This window comes from Pezoporus wallicus, unplaced genomic scaffold (genome assembly GCF_028554395.1).
Source record: "Pezoporus wallicus isolate ANWC-B61680 ecotype Strahan unplaced genomic scaffold, APGP_CSIRO_Pwel_v1 scaffold_2696, whole genome shotgun sequence".
NCBI classification, from domain to species: domain Eukaryota; kingdom Metazoa; phylum Chordata; class Aves; order Psittaciformes; family Psittacidae; genus Pezoporus; species Pezoporus wallicus.
The window spans coordinates 1,286,412-1,304,127 of record NW_026637439.1 but is presented as its reverse complement, the minus strand read 5'-3'; the positions used below and the strand labels follow the sequence as shown (position 1 = coordinate 1,304,127).

The 17,716-nt window shown below is 39.0% G+C and overlaps 1 protein-coding gene across 2 annotated transcripts in view; it reads left to right on the top strand.

The window, feature by feature from the left end:
• Positions 1-17,716, top strand: part of HOMER1 (homer scaffold protein 1) — an 88,070-nt gene that overhangs the window by 5,293 nt on the left and 65,061 nt on the right. The window lies entirely within an intron of this gene.

Below are 17,716 nucleotides of genomic sequence, written 5' to 3'. Positions count from 1 at the left end.
TTCCAGATCAGAGACCGTCTAAACAATACATATACTTCATAGAGATTAGAAAGTTAGTTCTACTTTTCTAGATATCTTTAATTTTTAAGCTGTTGAGGCCTTAAGTAGTTATCAAGAGCTGATGGCTTTTCTAGTTGAGAGGTTACAGTTTAAGAGGCACTTAGCAAGGGAGTTAGTGTCTTATAGAGATACCCAATGAGGCTGAAACAGGATTTGGAATGGAACTCACATTAGTAAATGTATATATGTGCACAGAGAAATTAGGTGTGCTTGTGTCTTAACAGTGTGACGTTTATATCTGAGACAGTCCTGCACTAAAGAAAATCTGTCTTCCCCACATGAGTGATTATAGTCTTAGTAACAGAGAACTGTAACAATGGACAAATGAACAGAGTATTCTGTATTGTTTTAAAACCCCCAAATTGGAGTACTTGGTCTACTTAGTCTTTTTTTTTTTTTTCTTTTTTCCCCAAGATAGTATGGTATTTTGAAATCTGTATTTAAAAGCCCTACTTAGGTGAAAGCCTTCTGTAAAAAAAAAATAAAAAAAAAAATGTGCAAGAGCATGCTTTCTGGTTCAGGGTTTCGTGCTGTTCTCCCTGTGAGGCTTTTCAGATGTATTCAATCTTAAAAGTAAGGTGCAGTGGGTATGGAAGCATTGTGCTATGAAAAATCCACTTTTAGATCTAATTTTGGTAACAAGTTTCTTTTCCCCATTCTGTTGCAAATATTTTTGTTTTTTTCCAAGTCTGGGCTGTGTGAGAGCCCCCAGTACTAGTACTGTGTGGAGGACAAGGAGGCTAGAGGGGAGAGGAGGCTAGTGGGAACTGTGGTGTTACTCCACCTAGGCCTTGCACCATGCAGTGCTGGGCTCTGTTCTATCTACAGAGAGCCTGATAGTGGTATTAATGTCATCTGCTCTGTTTTGCAAAGTAATGGAACCATGTTTGAATAGTGTATTGATTTTCTGGAACTGCATCACAAATATGCTTCTGGCAACACACTGCATTCCGACATGCTTCTCTGGTGGCAAGTAGTGTGAATGCCAGTCATTGTTAAAAAAATTTGTCTAGGGAGACACTATTTAAACATGTAATAGGTGATGCTGGATTGCCAGGTATGAGCATATATTGACATTTCCAGTATCTAATCATGATTTTTTGCCCCCCCTTTTTTTTTTCTTTTTCATTTTGACCAATGGCTTTTACCTGAATCAAGAGGGAAGAACTTGAAATGCATAGTTCCTCTCAGGGTTTTCTTCTCCCTCTTCTTCCTCCATACACATACAACTGATTCACAGGCACTGATTAGTCAATCTCTGTGGTTGTCAACCTTTGTCAACCTTTGTCAACCTTTTCATAGTGTTTTCACTCTTGCCACCAAAAAGTGGGAACAACAGAAGATGGGGGCTGCTTTTTCCTGTTGTCTGCTGCAGCAAAAGCATTTCTGTAGAGAGCCACATCAGTACTGTAACATGGCTGACTGCATGGCTGTACAAATACAGGGTTGGCAGTAGGGAAGTATCATTACAAGTAGGATAGACATACCTTTTGCTACAGCAGTGTCTGATGTTCTGAAGGGAAGTGTTGAAAAAGATCCAGGCTTAGAGTTATCTCTGTGCAAGTTTGCTCCTCAGTTTTGAAGCTCAAGTCAGAAAAGGTTTTTTTGAGACTATCTACTAGGTTGAGTCTTAGCTTGTTGAAGAAATGTCATTTTATTCCCAGTTCTGTAGTGTTCTTTCATAGTAAAAAACATAATAGGTAATGTCAGGGGTTAGAATTTGGCTTTTTTTTCAAATGCTTTTTAATGCCTTATTTTGTAAATAGTATGCTATAACCTTGAATCCATAGTTAATCTTGAAGCTGTTCTTGTAACTGGGCATATAATGAGATCTTCCTTGAGTTTTGAAAACTGAAGAATGAGCTTTAAATGGTCAACCCTTTACAGTGAAGTGTTGGTGAAATAAATGATCCTTGATGTATATGCTCATAATTCCTTCTTCTTGTGCCTGCCTATTTCCAACAGCCTGCTAGCCCTGGCTTGCAAGAAATGTGAAAAAATGTTACTGTGTGATACTGGAGAAACCAGTTTTCTCCACCATAAGCCTTACTGCCGAGTGTACAGCAATGACAGGGCTTCTTAGGGTATGAATTGTTTTCCATGCCAACAAAAATAAGCATATGGAATAATATATGCTGTGTAGCTCTCTTGTCTCAAATCATTACATGCAGTAACTGAGGTCCTAAACAGCTATTTGGCCAGTTGACTTTGAAACCGAAAACTTATGCTTTTGCACTGGGAATATTCGTCACTGACTTGTGTGTGACTAAAAGCCTGCAATTAGACAGCAACCATTTCACATAGATTAACTTATTTCAGCTTCTGAATATTGATTTCCAAGTGCCTTTTCAACATCCACCTATAGATATGTATATATACAGATACACCTATGTACACATACAAGTATATATGTCCCTCCCACGCCAGTGTTTGTTCTTGTTCTTTTACAAAATGTGGGATTTCCTGTGTCCTTTACCAAGGCTACAACCCAGGCATCCTGAGCTCTCTGCATTTGGACATCCATAGGAACTGGGCTCCTACCAGGAGATGACTGGCAGTGCTTGGGAGTAGGAGGTGTCCTGCTGATTTGAGTCCTAGGTAGGCTTGGTTCTTCAGAAGCACTGCACAGCTAATGGCAACATGTCTGGCTATGCACAGTAGTAAGACTCCCAGGATCTTTGGGAAGTTTTCCGGAAAAAGACAGGTGCTGAAACACATGGTTAAGTAATGATCCATTTTGATGGGATTTCTGTGAAACATGGGCACTTAAACTCTGGATTCCCTAATTTAGCTCACATCTGAATGTAAGTGCTGCCTGTTCTGTTACAACAAATCTTGACAGGCCACTCAAGATCTGAGATAATTTTTAATGATAGTTATGTATTTGGTGTCCTTAAATGTGAGATACATAAAAAAATCAAAATCCTCCTTTTTTATCCACCTGAGTTAACAAGTTTTTAAAATTGGGTTGGAACAAAAGCTAGGATAGTTCTATTACTGGGATGGATTTGAAAAGCATTGAAGGGGCCTTTTCTATAACATCTGTGACTTTTATCATTAGCAGGATTTGAGAATATTATTCTGGAGTGAAGTTCTTGGACAAAGGAAAACAATTTGCTCTTTCTCCAAGAGTATTTACAAAGAGCAGTTTTACTTAGTGTGAAAATACTTTTGAACAATCCTTCTCTTCTTCTCCTTGGTAATAACCATAAATCCTAGATTTGAAGAATCTTGCTTATCAAATCTTAAATTTGAAGAATTTTACTGCTGTCAAGGAGTCAGAGATGGACATAGCAATCCTCAAATCACCTGCACTAACTCAACCTTTACATATAAGACCCAAGTCTAGATCTTTAAAGGTTACCTTCCGTCTTGCTTGACTTTCCTTGCTACTTCTGCAGCTGGCTATTGTTTTTATAAAACTCAAAACATCGCTGATGCAGAGGACTTTATTGTCACATAAAGCAATATGTGTAGGATGTTGCATATGTTTGTGAAACCATTTGGAAAAGAGTAGTTGAACACTCTGGTGGAAGGATTTTGTCAAGGAAGAATAGTAACTGTCAACACCATGTTCAAGTTCAAAGTGGTTTTACAAAATCCAGCCATACAAACAGTTGTGCAACTTTGGGAACTATTTCTGTAGTGGGAGCCTGGAACAAACATTTGATTTGATGTTCTATATGGCTTTGAACAAATCCTTGTTAGTATATTTAGACCCTAAAAAATGCTGGCTTGATGATCTGCAACTTGCATGTAAGAGTACTTTTTGGAAATACTTTTCCCTCAGAATATAAATGGAATTTACCCAGTTACTAAGATACAGACTTTTGTTGTCACCCTGTACAAGTCCTCCTGACTTCCTCATTGTAGAGGAGAAAGAGTGGGAAAGAGGCATATAATGATGAGTTCAGATTGTGGGTAGGTGAACTGATTTTTTGACACCAGGTCACTGAATACTGCCTGGTATGAATACGAGGTTTGCAGCAGAGTGCATGACTGTGTGCTACTGTTAGAACTTGATGACAACACACAGTTTATGATTAGTATCACTGGTTGTGGTCACAAAGTGGAATTTCATCTTTCACATTTGAAAAATGCACCTAGTATACTTCCATGAGAAGCTTATATTGAATGAGAAGTATCACTAACCATAGTAGCACAAGAGCAGTTAGTCTTCTTCATTGACACTTGACAGGCATGGTGATCTGCTTATGTCATCTGATGCCTTAATGAAGGCTATTAGAAAAATGGCAAGAATTCTGGTTCCAGATGCCATTATGCTTACAAACTAATATGCTTATATACTAAATGTTTAGAAAATTAGTGGTCATGATCAAACTTCACATGGAGCCAGTTAAGTAACAATTAAAACTGATGCTTCAAATTTCAATTGGCAGATACAAAGTTTTGTTCTAAATAGTTTTGTTTTGTATGTATGCCGTTCATCTTCCTGAAGAACTGTTCCTCTTCATTTGTTTGTGAACACTGAGATTTTTATGCAGTTAAGTATGGTATTAGTACTTCCTACTCAAGGCATTCTCTTTACTAAGTTAAGCAGCTGTGTATCCTGGTATGCTGTTTCTAAACACAAAACCTATTACAATGGGAAATGGTAGGTTCTGCTACATGGACTTGTATTTGATGCTTCGTTAACCTTTTTTGGAAGTAGGCTGGTGAGCACCTAAGTGCACCTCAGTTTGGGAAGACTGTACCATGTCTATGTTTAGCGTGCATGAGTGAAATGTTTTTAAGTACAGCTTTCTTTAAAACTGGCTTAGCTACTTACAGAATTCTTGCATTGCAAATAAAACTGCTTGTTTCTGGCCACTGTTTATTTCATGGAAACAGAAACATTAGGGCTTGACTTCTTACATTTAATACTTATTCTGATACTTATGCAAAGGAGTGGGTGAGCGAGGTTTTTTTAGTTCTTGGTTTGTGCATAGGTTTTGAATGCATTGAACCCTACCAGTTCATTCCGGTACCATGTAAGGAAAATTGTTACTGTTGATAAAAAAGTCATACTAAAAAACCTAAATAGCTTTTAACAAGCACTCGTTCCAGGTCTTTGATTAGATGCTTCGTAGCAGTAGTAGCATGCATTTATTGCTTGAATATTTTATTGAACTGTTAAATATAGGCCTCTGATATAGGCAATTCCAATTCCATTGAAATAGGCAAGAAAATACCAGTTTTCTGTCACACAGGCATTTGAGCCAGCGCCTCTGCATAAACTGTATGGCATTCATTTTACTGCTTAATTTGTCAAAATGCTAACTGGTTTCCTGAGATCTGTTGTTTTGTTTTGTTTTTTTTCCCCCCTGTAATTACATTCCAACAAGTAAAGTAACTTCCATCTAGGTAAATCCCAGATAGCTACCTGCTATCTTGGGGTTAGAGCTCCAGTCATTGTGGATGCCTTTCTACAGTATAAGCCATATTTTGAAGTGTGCTTTTCACAGTGGTTGATAATCTAATTACTGTAAACTAACACATAATTTGTCTTTACCAGCCTCCACTAGCGCAGTCAAAGCAAGTGCATGAGCCATCAGTGAAGAAATGTTTACTTACATTATTTGGATAGCAATACACAGGGGTAGTACTGATGCAGCCATTGTGTTTCCAGCAGTCATCTTCCCTATGAGATGCTTATCAGTGTGACAGCCTAGACCAGGTATGGCTGTTACTTTCCAGCTGTGGGGGCCCATTCCCAAGGCACAGCACTTGGCACAATACCTTTGTTGACATTTGTTGTGCAGACCTGTGTACCTATTTGCACCTCAGCCTGTGTAGAAGGCTGAACAGGGCACCACTGTTTGTTCCATGCACAGTTTGTGGTCATACTGATATGTTTGAAAATGGATTGTGCTTTGCATTCTTCTTGTGAATCTCACCATTAAGGCGGGAAGTTGCCTAACAGTGCAAGGCACGTCATTGGGGGAAACGGGATTTGGAGCTGGCCTGGGAATGCCTGTAGGTGATCTGATGAGCAGAGGGGTGTGAGGAATGGTATTTGGGTGTCCCGCTTTAGGAGGAGCCTCAATGTTTTTGGCATGTGTATGGTGTAAACAGGAAAACTGAGATCTGTCACTTGCAGTTACAGCTCAATACAGATGCAGCCACTGCTTTCAAAATTCAGTAGTGTGAGTTGTCAGAAGGAGGGACTTGCTGGCATGGTAGTGGCATGCTCAGGGTGAATTAAAGAGGCTTTACAGTTCCTGCAGTGTTTAGTGGGATGATTCAAATTCATTTGTTACTTATGAATATAAAATTAATTTGTTTACTTTTCTAGGAGTCTAATTCAGTTCCTTGATACAAATGAAATAATGCAATTATCTTGTGATGTGGACCAGTGATTCTTTTTGAAACTTTGTATGCTGTAGCAGTCTGGATGGTATTACAAATTGTTTGAAGATCAGTTGATGGGGATAGTGAAGAAATGCATGTTTATTCAGCTTGGTTCATTCTGCTTGCTCCGTATATAAATTCTGATACTTCCACTGGTGCTGGTGTAAGCATGACTTCAGCTTTGAGATGTCTGCAGTTAACATGCAGGTTGTGCTAATGATTTATTTCAGGGTATTTATTCCTGAGAATTAAGTGTAAAAGCTCTCAAAACTGGCTGTTACCTGACAAATTCTTAATGTTAAATAAGGGGCTTGTGGGCTTTAATGAAAGGAGTGACTAGTGCCAGGCCCTCAAAAATTAAAAGCATTTTTGCATATAAAAGGCATGTTGAAATTACTAATTTGGAAATCTAGAAAAAGGTGGGGTAGACTTGGTTGATTGGGTGAGAAGCGTTAAGGAGGTGTGATCACTACTGTATGAAGACCTACAAGGAAGCAAATGGAAGTTTGAAGCCAGTAAAGATGGTGATGAAAGACTGGTAAGAAGCATTAGAAGGAAGAGTTGCTGAAGACTGGTGCAGAGTGAGGAAACCTTATTTTGCTACAGAAAATCATTTAAAATGAATTCCAAATGTCTCATAATAAACAAAGAAGATCGGTATTCCTTGTTGTGAATAAGTCATCTTTAAAATCGCAAAGTTATGACTAGTATTAGTTGAGTGTTGCCTCTGAAATATAATTGGAAAAGTAGAACTTAAACAATATAAAAACCTAATTTTTAAATACCATCACTGTTTACTATATAATTGATGATTATCTCAGTGGAAACACATGATGAATTAATTCTGTGATTTTTGTCTTCCTTCTATTGCTTTTTTTGAGGTTCCAGAATTCTCATCTCTCTCGTCAAATGCCCCAGCTCTGTCTCTGTTTGCTCATACCTGTGAAATACAACCATCAAAACAGACATTCTTGTCACAGGCAATGATGAGACTTGATGGAGTGCACAAAATCACGCTGAATGTCAAATTAGAAAATACTGCATTTACGTGTTTTTTGAACTCTGCCGTGTTTTAGGGAGCTTAAGCTAATGTAGGATTATTACTTATTTCAGTGCTCTTCATGACTGCTTGTCTTCGTGCCAACCCTCTGTTCTTGGTTCCTTCTTTCTGTGCTAGCTGTGCAGTGACACTTATCAACACTGCTGAAGGATTTCATTACAGCAACTAAATTGATCTAACCAAAATTTACAACAGACGGTGTTAATTTTTGGACAGTCTCATGCTTTCATTTTGGAGCAAACCAGGGAATTTGTCTGTCAATTGTCTGAATGTGTTACTCTGTGTGGCACTTCTGCCACTGCTGTCTTATGACCCTTGTATCCCACCAAACAGTATGATTAACATCAAAGAATCTTCATGTTCTTGCAGTGTTTTGTTTTAATTCATCTGTGCCTCAGCAACAGCACCTAAGTGGCCTCATCCAATTTGGCTTAATTCTCACCTTGTTTACTCAGCATCAGTTAATCTAATTAGTTATTTGTGAATGGCATTAACAGCCCTTCTCACAAACTGAAAATTGTTTTGGAAAGGAAACTACTGAAGTTCAGATCTCAAAGAGTCCATGAACTAATTTAAGGGTGTCCGTGAGACATGGCCAGGAAAACAGATGGGATGGGATCAGGCTTCAGTTCTGGAATTTGCAGTAGATTTCGAAATCATGTCCCACCTGGAGCCTTCCTCCTCATCCTCCTCTTCCATGCCTCTGGAAAGGAGAGTACTGCTGGGGCAATAAGACTCTTGCTTACCAGCAGCATCTCTAGACCCCAGAGCAACTCTGTTCTCTCACCCTCTCTGCTTCTGTATTTGGAGAGCTATGCATGTTCTGCTGCTACAGGGGTCTTCTTTGTTTCTTTTCTGTTGGGTGGGTTTTGTTTTTGTTTGGTTGTTTTTTTTTCCTTTAAACTGTAGACCTTGTAATGATACTGAAGCTATAGTGTCCCTGAGGACCATATCTAGAAAATGTCTATTTAAACTCAAGAAAACTGATGATGCATATTGTTATGACTGTTATTTATCATTGTTAAATTGCTGTGCTAAATAACAGGAGAAGTTCAAGCTGATTTATGTTCTCCATTAAAATGACTGGCACATCAACTCCATTGATTGTAGATGTAGATTGTAAAGAAAAGTTTATACAGAAAATATCAAGAAAGTAGGGAAATGAAAATCTGGTTATCAATACCTTTTGATCCTTTCTAAACTTTTTTTCCTGACAGGTATGAATGACATTATTTCTTCCTTTACAGCATTGTGCTGTGTAGACTTTATTCCTCTCATTTCTCTTTGTGTTTCAAGTGTGGCAAAGTTGCTTTTCCATGTTGTAGAATGAAAGAAAATTAGTATTTTTAGACTGTTGCTTTTTTTATTATTCCAGTTGCAGCTTAACTTAGTTTACTGTATGTGAGGGTTGTTGCAGAAATGTTAACATCTAGACTACTTTCAGAAGTGTCTTGTTAGCCTGTCATTCCAGGGTTCTTTTTTCATAGAACAGAACATAAAGATAGAAGAACTCCTCTGTGGGCTTCCTTGACAAGAATTTTTGGACAGAGCAAAATCCAGGAATATAATATAACTTTGTATTAATTTTTGCTATTATTATTATGCAATATTTTCACTATAGGTAAATATCTAACTGAAAATTCATCCTAACATAGTTTGGCTGCGCTTACGTCATTACAAGCTGATTATTAGTTTTCTCTAATCTTCTAATTTAAAAACAAAGTTAAGGTAAAAGTTCAGAGATACCTTTGTCCACTTACTTGCATGATTTAGAGGAATAGTCACTTCTTTTCCTAGAAAAATTCTGAAGATGCTTATATCCCTGGAATGACATAATAAACTGAAGTGAAAAGTGTGAAGATAAAGCTGAGTGCTTGTAATACACTTTTTGTTATCTCCTCTGACTCCCAAAGCTCTCACTTGAGTCATGATTTGAAAATGAGCTTTTGAAGGTTAGGTGGAAGGACAAAAAAGGAAAACCTTAGAGATACCTTCGTGCAGCTATTGGAGGAACTTTTATAGTCAGTGATAAATTCTTGGTGTAGGTGTTTCCTGTAATACTTGGGCTGGTTGCCTGCCTGCAGAACTTGAGCAGCATGTGATAGCTGAAGGCATTGGGGAACAGGCATTTCTTAAAAATCTCCAGAGTTATAGAAGTGAAAGCAAATCCAGTGTTTGTCTATTTTTCTTCCTTTAGTTTTTAATCAGGTTAACATTACCCCTTAGTGCAAGCAGCTTCATGTTCATTGCCTTTATATGAAAAATTGAAGAGTTTTGTTGCTTTTTGTCCCTTGCTCTAGAATAGAAGCCCTAATTTTAAGTAGTATCTATTTTATTCCAAATACAGGAGTTTTCATATTAGCTGGCAAATGTGATTCATTGTGTTCTTTCTTAACCAGAACTCTAAAGGCATGTTGACTTTGCTTGTTAGAGCTCAATGCGAGTGCCTTTACCATCCTTGGGAGCCTCAGAAGAGAGCAGTGCTAAGCTGCAAGCTGTTCTGTACAGTTAGGAGGCAGACTCCTAACAGACGTCCAGGCATGGCAGGGACAAGCAGCTAATGAGATACTACCTAAATAGCAGGATGAAACCTGATCTACAGGTGTAATTTTGACACATCTAAGTACGCCAAATTACAGTGCAGAACCCTGTGCAGTGTGCTGCTCTTTCTCTGAAGAATGTTACACGTTTTCATGTTTCGGTTTTTGCTTTCTTCAGTTTGTGATAAAACAAAACATGAGGTTTTGCTGTTGATCTGCGTATTGAACATACCTAGTAAGACCCATCTGATTTCACTCTATCATGGATGAATATGATCATTGCTTGCTTGAAGGAAAACAAGAGGACACTGTCATTTTGATTTTCACTGTATTCTGAGAAATAGTAATGCAGCTAATGAATGCACTTAAGTCTTTTCTGCTGGTATCTCAAATTTGCTCTGGAAATTAAGAAAAGAAAAAATTTAAACCATCTGCAGTGAAGTTAACACTGACCTACCAAAATAATTTATTCCATCAATCTCGTTAATTTGAAGTTAAAGCGTTAGAGTCTTACCCACCTGATGGTAGGCATCTAAAGATGGAATGAGACAAAGGGCAATTCTTGGCTTCTTAGTGCATTTGTATTTCCCTTGCGATATGATGAGGCCAAGGAAGACTGCCGGTGGGTTGTTCCTAACGAAAGATACTGAGGGCAGAATTCATTTTCTTGAGGTACTCAAAGTAAGCTAACTGTATTAGTGACCAATTTTATTATTAATAGACTTTGTAATGTTTTTGAGGTGTGTGTGTATGTAGAAACAGTGATCAGGAGCATGTCAAAATCATAGAATCATAGAATGGTTTTGGTTGGAAAGGACCTTATGATCTAGTTTCTCAACCACCCTGCAATGGGCGGGGATGCCTTCTGCTAGACCATATTGCCCAAGGCTCTGTCCAGCCTGGCCTTGAACACAGTGGGGATGGAGCATTCACAGCTTCTTTGGGCAACCCATTCCAGTGCCTCACCACCCTCACAGTGAAGAACTTCCTCCTTATATCCAATCTAAACTTCCCCTGTTTAAGTTTTAATCCATTACCCCTTGTCTTGTTGCTATAGTCCATGATGAAGAGTCCCTCTCCAGCTTCTTGTAGGTCCCCTTCAGATACTGGAAGGCTATGAGGTCTCCACGTAGCCTTCTCTTCTCCAGGCTGAACAGCCTGTCTTCATACAGGAGGTGCTCCAGTCCCCTGATCATCCTCGTGGCCCTCCTCTGCACTTGTTCCAACAGCTCCATGTCCTTTTTATGTTGAGGACACCAGAACTGCACACAATACTCCAAGTGAACTCTCATGAGAGCAGAGGGGCAGGATCACCTCCTTCGATCTGCTGGTCACGCTCCTTTTGATGCAGCCCAGGATACGGTTGGCTTTCTGGGCTGCAAGCAGGCACTGCCAGCTCTGCTGCTTGGGACATAGAATCAGAATAGTTTGGATTGGAAAGGATCTTTAAAGATCATCTAGTGAGCCCCCCTTGCAATGAGCAGGAACAGATGTTTTCCAGCCTAGCTGATTCTATGATTCAACTAGATCAGGTTGCTCAGAGCCCTGTCCAACCTGTCCTTGAATGTTTCCAGGGATGGGGCATCTGCCACCTCTCTGTTCTAGTATTTCACCACCCTTGTAGTAAAAATGTAAATCTACCCTCTTTTAGTTTAAAACCACCTTGCCCTATCACAATGCACCCAACTAAAAAGTCTGTCTCAATCTTTCTTACAATCTCCCTTTAGGTACTAGCAGGCTGCTAGTGGAGCTTTTTCTTCTTCCCACTGAACAAGCCCAACTTTCCCAGCGTTTCCTCACAGGAGAGGTGTTCTATCCCTCTGATAATTTCTATGGCCCTCCTCTGTACCACTGTTCAGTTTCTTGTCTGCCAGCACCCCCAAGTCCTTCTCCGCAGGGCTGCTCTGAATCTCTTCTCTGCCCGACCTGTAGCTGTGCCTGGGATTGCTCTGACCCAGGTGTAGGACCTTGCACTTGGCATGGTTAAACTTCATGAGGTTGGCATCAGCCCACCTCACAAGCATGTCGAGGTCCCTCTGGATGGCATTCCTTCCCTCCAGGGTATCAGCCAAACCACACAGCTTGGTGTCATCAGCAAACTTGCTGAGGGTGCACTCAATCCCACTGTCCATGTCAGTGACAAAAATGTTGAACAGGATCGGTCCCAACATCAATCCCCGAGGGACACCACGTGTCACTGGCTCCTGTGCTTGCAACTCTGCCAGCTTCCATTTTAGATGCTGCTGAATTTGTGAGACTGTAGTCTCTGTGCAATGCTACAATTAATTTTAAATCTGTGCTGTAGAAGAAGCTCTTTACTATTATAAAGTTTACTGGTAACAATATCCTTCAGTGGTCTCTTATGAATGGGAGGCTCTGGCAGAAGAGCAGTGAGTTTAAATGAACTTTCTCATTACTCTTCATAATCATGATTTTTGGGTTTTTTGTTTGTTTTGTTTAATAGCAAGAGCCTTATTTCCCAAGATATGGTAATCCTAGCTCTTGTGATTTTATATGCTGACAATAAATTTTAAGTGCTGTCTACAGTTGTTTCACAGTGCCTGCTTGCAGGATACTCCTCTGCCTTTCTTCTCTTTCTTCTTCCTCTGGAAGGTCTTATGTATGGGCTTCCTGAGCATTTAGCTGAGACTGGCACCTACAGAGTGGTTCATTTTTCTCCTGAATAGACTATTTTATAGAATTACATGCTCATAAAGATGCTGTCCACATTAGTGGATATGCCAAAATGTTATCAGAAGGAATCGATTTCAGAAATATTTTCTGCCCTATATTTTGAAGTTACCTCCTTTCCTGACTTGTCTCCTGTGTCATACAGGCACTTCTATTTATTGGTACAAATAAGCATAGGTAGATGATTTTTCTACCAGTGAAAGTCTGTAATTGTTGACTTCATTAGAGTTCTGTCTCCTCATAGCATCAAATTTAGCCTAGCTTGTATTAAACTACATTCTTTGCACCCAGCTGTATACGTGTGTTTTGCATATATTTCTTAGCCCATAGTAAAATGTTAAGATTTTATTTTTTTTTTCCTTAGAGTCTAGAGCTTTAAGGTATGCAGATACAGTGCTACTGTCCCCCCTCCTGTCTGCATAGCTCTGAAATTTCAGCTATTCTTTATAGGAACACTGACATTTCAAAGATAATAGATTTCTGAGAGTTTTATGAAAATAAAAGTCAGGTGGAAATAAGTGCTTGTTGAAATAGTGAGTGTTCAGCTCCTAATAGTCACAGAGGAATCTTTTCTCCCTTCAAATACTGAAAAATTGATGGCATAATTTGTGATGGTATGCCAAGTTAGAAGTGGCTAAAGATCGAATACTAAAAGCTCATTGTTCAATGGGAACAAAACAGCTTGGCAGAAAGCTTGGAGGCAGTGCTCTGTGCAGTGTTACATAGCCACAGAACATCTTCTGAGAAGTAAGCTACTGAACTTAATAGGCAAGTAGGCAAATATCTATGTTAACTTCTAACTGAATACAGAAAACTTACCAAGATTTTTGGGAATGACTTCCTAAGCTTTTGTGGACCATGAGTAAATCTGACTTAAACCCAAAATACAGTAGCAAAAGTAGATCTAAGAATGTAAATATAAAAATAGATAAACTGCTGGTGGCATGGGAAAGATTTTGATCTGGTTATTTGATTGTAACTTCCTTTTTTTTTTTTTTTTTACTATCTAAAGCTTGCTTTGAGACATTAAATGTATGTAATGTGGAAAGCAAAATCTTACGAGTACTCATTTTGTAAGTCTGCTGAGTGTGTTTTGTTCAGGCACTTAATAACTTTAATTTTTATTTCAAGATGGCAGTTGTCAGTGACTTTCTCTCCAGAAAAAGATTTTATTTTAGAACAGTTCCCATACAACATAAAACCAATGTTAAGCAATACTGTCCCACAAGGTACTGTGTACAGTATTTGTCAGACTTCATAGCACTTTCAGGAATAAGGAGAATTCTGTGGCTTTCTGTTGCTTTGAACTGCATTTGCACTCTCGCTGGCTCAGACTTCTGAGAAATCATTGGCTGTGTTTGGATGCCATATTGACAAATTAGTTCTGACTACAGATGCACTGTTGGTCACTGTATTTCTTTTCAGAAATACCTCTACTCCTCAAGCTGCTTGAAGTAACCAAAGCTTGTTACAGCTTTAAAAACAATCTAGATACAGTATTTTTTAAAAGTATAGCAGGGCATTGAGAGAAAGCTCTAGTCTTAGTATGCTGTCATTGTGAAAAAGCAGGAGGGTCTTTGTCCTGTCCTAAATCTGAGGATAATCAGCAAATGCCTGAGAGATCATAAAGGGGATTTATGTTGGCTGGTATGGGGAAAAGTTACCTTGAATGGCAAGTACTACAGAAGCTCAGAACTTGCTGTGCAGAATTACCACCTTTAAAAACAGGTATGTGATGCCTGCTGAGAATGTGTGGAGTCCTTATGACTGGCAGAGTGTGTATGCTGAGCATGCAGGCTGCCATGTGGCAGGGTTTTCTGTGCCCATAGCTTGTAATGGACTGAGGGCAGAACACTCTAAAGTCTAGCCTGCACTGTGGACAGGGAAGGTGGAGTGTAGTTGTACTCCATTTCTAAGAACAGGGATGTTGTCCTGTTTTCTAATGCACAGGGCATCATCTTCCTCTGAAACTGAGTCTGAAATCTGAAGGGTGGGATCTTGCGCCATTTTCAATTTGCAAAAGCAATAAAAAGCACCTCCAAGGCACATTTTGTTGAGCTTGACTTGAAAACAGTCTTGTATTTGTACTCCAGGAGCATCAAAACCAGTAAGTCTGGATAATGCACCTTGAAGCTTTTAAGATCCATATCAGGGAAATAGCAATTGCTGAAATGATTGACATAAATGCTCATTCTCATGGACTCGGTGTTTGTACTCAGTAGATACTTTATAGCTATCAAAGCTGAGCTGAGTAGGAGGACCCCATCACACTGGACTTGCTTTTCTCCTTTTGTCCTGCTGGTTGGGGAAAATAGCTGACCTGGTTCCACACAGTGCAGCACCCTTCCTACCAAAACTGTGTCAGTTTAGCCCGGAATGCAGGGGAATGGCAGAATGTGTGTATAATTTTTTAAAAGTTTTTTTTAGCACCATTAGGGGAGACAAGTAGGAATATCAACTAATGTTGAAGTTCTTACCTTCTTTTCAGTGGCCTTACAGTTTTTACAGGAACTGAAGCAACAGAATCCAAGCCTTGAGAAGTTGTAGATATGGCAATGAAAAGATAGTGTGGGGAAAGAAATAAGAGGAAGGAGGTCTTCAGCAGCAGTGTTGAAGTATCAGACATGTCAAAGGATAGGTTTTTCTCCTAAGCCTACCCTAGGACTGATATCAGTGAATGGACTTCTGTATCAGTGATGAAAAAAACTGTTGTGACTCTACCTGCTTAAGTGGTACTTACCATGCTTCTTTAGTCCTCACATTGCCACTCAAGTCCAGGAAGACGTAGCATTTACTTCTCTTTAGTTTGTGTTTGACCACTGTAATGTTGCAGTTTAGGCCAGTGAAGAGCAGCAGTGTATTAGCCTTAATGTTTCTGCCACACCTGAGCGGACATTTCTAATAGTCAAACGAAGTTACTATGGCATTCTTGTTAATTTCTGTTCATTTTGTTCAGCATCAGGGCATCTCTGGAAAAGAAATACTCTCTATGTAATTAGCAAAGAGTTCTTGTCTTGGTACCTATTAGTGTCTTTAATGAATACTAAATAGTTTCTGGTAATGAAAGAAAGACCAGAGAAAGCTCAAAAAGGAGGAGTAAAGAGGGAAGGGTATAAAACCCATAAGATTTTTTTTTTTTTTACAAGTTTTTTCTTTTTCTTATTTAAAGCTGTTCTCTTGCTTCTCTCTGAACTCTATAAACACAAGTAAATTTTTTTTAAATGTATATATATTTTATAAAATACAGTATAATTTATATAGTCTGAGTACTTTGCAAGGCAAAAGGGAACTACTTTTTTATTTAACTAATACTCCTATAACTAATATTACTTCAGCTGAATTAGTTGAAACTTTCAGAATAGGAGGGCAACATCTCCTGTGTGGATAATGGAAGAACAAAATCTTTGAGTAGAGATTGATTAGCTGAAGTTACAAATCTTGTATATGTTTTATATGTTACCTTTTGTTTGTTTATGACTGTTTTAACGAATCTAAAATATAAGTAGCTCTGTAGTGTGTTGCCACAGAAAAGTACAGATGGCCTAATTGAACAGCAGCTTCAAAGCACTCGAGTGGCACATTAGTGACTGATTCTGTACAACATTAAGTCCTGTAGACATAAGGTGCATAACTTCCATTTGTTCACAGAAATAATCAAATGTTGATCATCAAGTGTCAAAGCATTGGTGTAATCTACAGGCATCTGAAGTTTAGCATCTTTGTCAACCTTAATTACTCCAGTAATCTGGCGAAATCAGGATTTATGCAACTAATTTAACAAAGAGAGCTATGTTTTTTTCTGAGTGTAGACAGCTTGCCATTCACCAAAATGATAGTTTCAGTTAAAACATGTAAAGAAAAGACTAAATCTAGTCTTATCAGAAGCAACTGAAAAAGTGTAAGTAAGCTTAATTTTTGCTGTTCCATACCTTACTATAACTGTGTTTGATCCCGAAATACGCTCTGCAAAGTGCTCTGGCTTATCTTTGAGCAACACTGCTGAGGAATCAACAGGGATGTGAGGCCATCTCATCAAACACATTGAGGATGTTTAGCTGGGACTATGGAAGATTTTTGTCCTGATAGTGCAGGAAAGCAGCAGCTCAAGGCTGAAAAATAAGCTTTTACTGACGCTCCTGGTCGTTCTAGTTGCATAGTTTCTGCCTGCGTTTTACGTATTGAAATCCTAAACTATGGTATGTTACACCCAGTAGTGTGATGTACTGTACTGTGACAGAATTGAGTGTCACATTTGGGTATGCTTAATTGGGAGGTAAATACAAAAATGTATTTATATTGAAGACAACTAAAATTTAACTGAAAAAATAGTTGTATCATAGAATCATAGACTAGTTAGGGTTGGAAAGGACGTAAGATCATCAAGTTCCAGGGCAGGGGCACTTCACAGTAAGCCATGCCACCCAAGGCTCTGTCCAATCTGGCCTTGAACACTGCTAGGGATGGAGCATTTACCACTTCTTTGGGCAGTCTGTGCCAGTGCCTCCCACCCCCACAGTAAAGAACTTCTTCCTTATATCTAACCTAAACTTCCCGTGTTTAAGTTTGAACTCATAACCCTTTGTTCAGTCACAACAGTGCCTAATAAAGAGTCCCTCTCTGGCATCCTTATAGGCTCCCTTCAGATACTGGAAGGCTGCTATGAGGTCTCCACGCAGCCTTCTCTTCTCCAGACTGAACAGCCTCAACTTTCTCAGCCTGTCTTCATACAGGCGGCGGTCCAGTCCCCCGGTCATCCTCATGGCCCTCATCTGGACTTGCTCTAACAGTTCCATGTCCTTTTTATGTTGAGGACACCAGAACTGGAAATAAGGTCCAGGAGAGTTTCCTTACATCCTGGAAATGGAGAAAACAGAGTCCAAAAAACTAAAAAGTTAAAGTTCCGGTACTTAATATCTTTGGGTTTGATAACAGCATTCTTTGAAGATTACAGCAATCCCTTTGTCTCTAAAATGTAGCTAAATTTAAGCTGAAAACCAGTTCAGTTACACTAAAG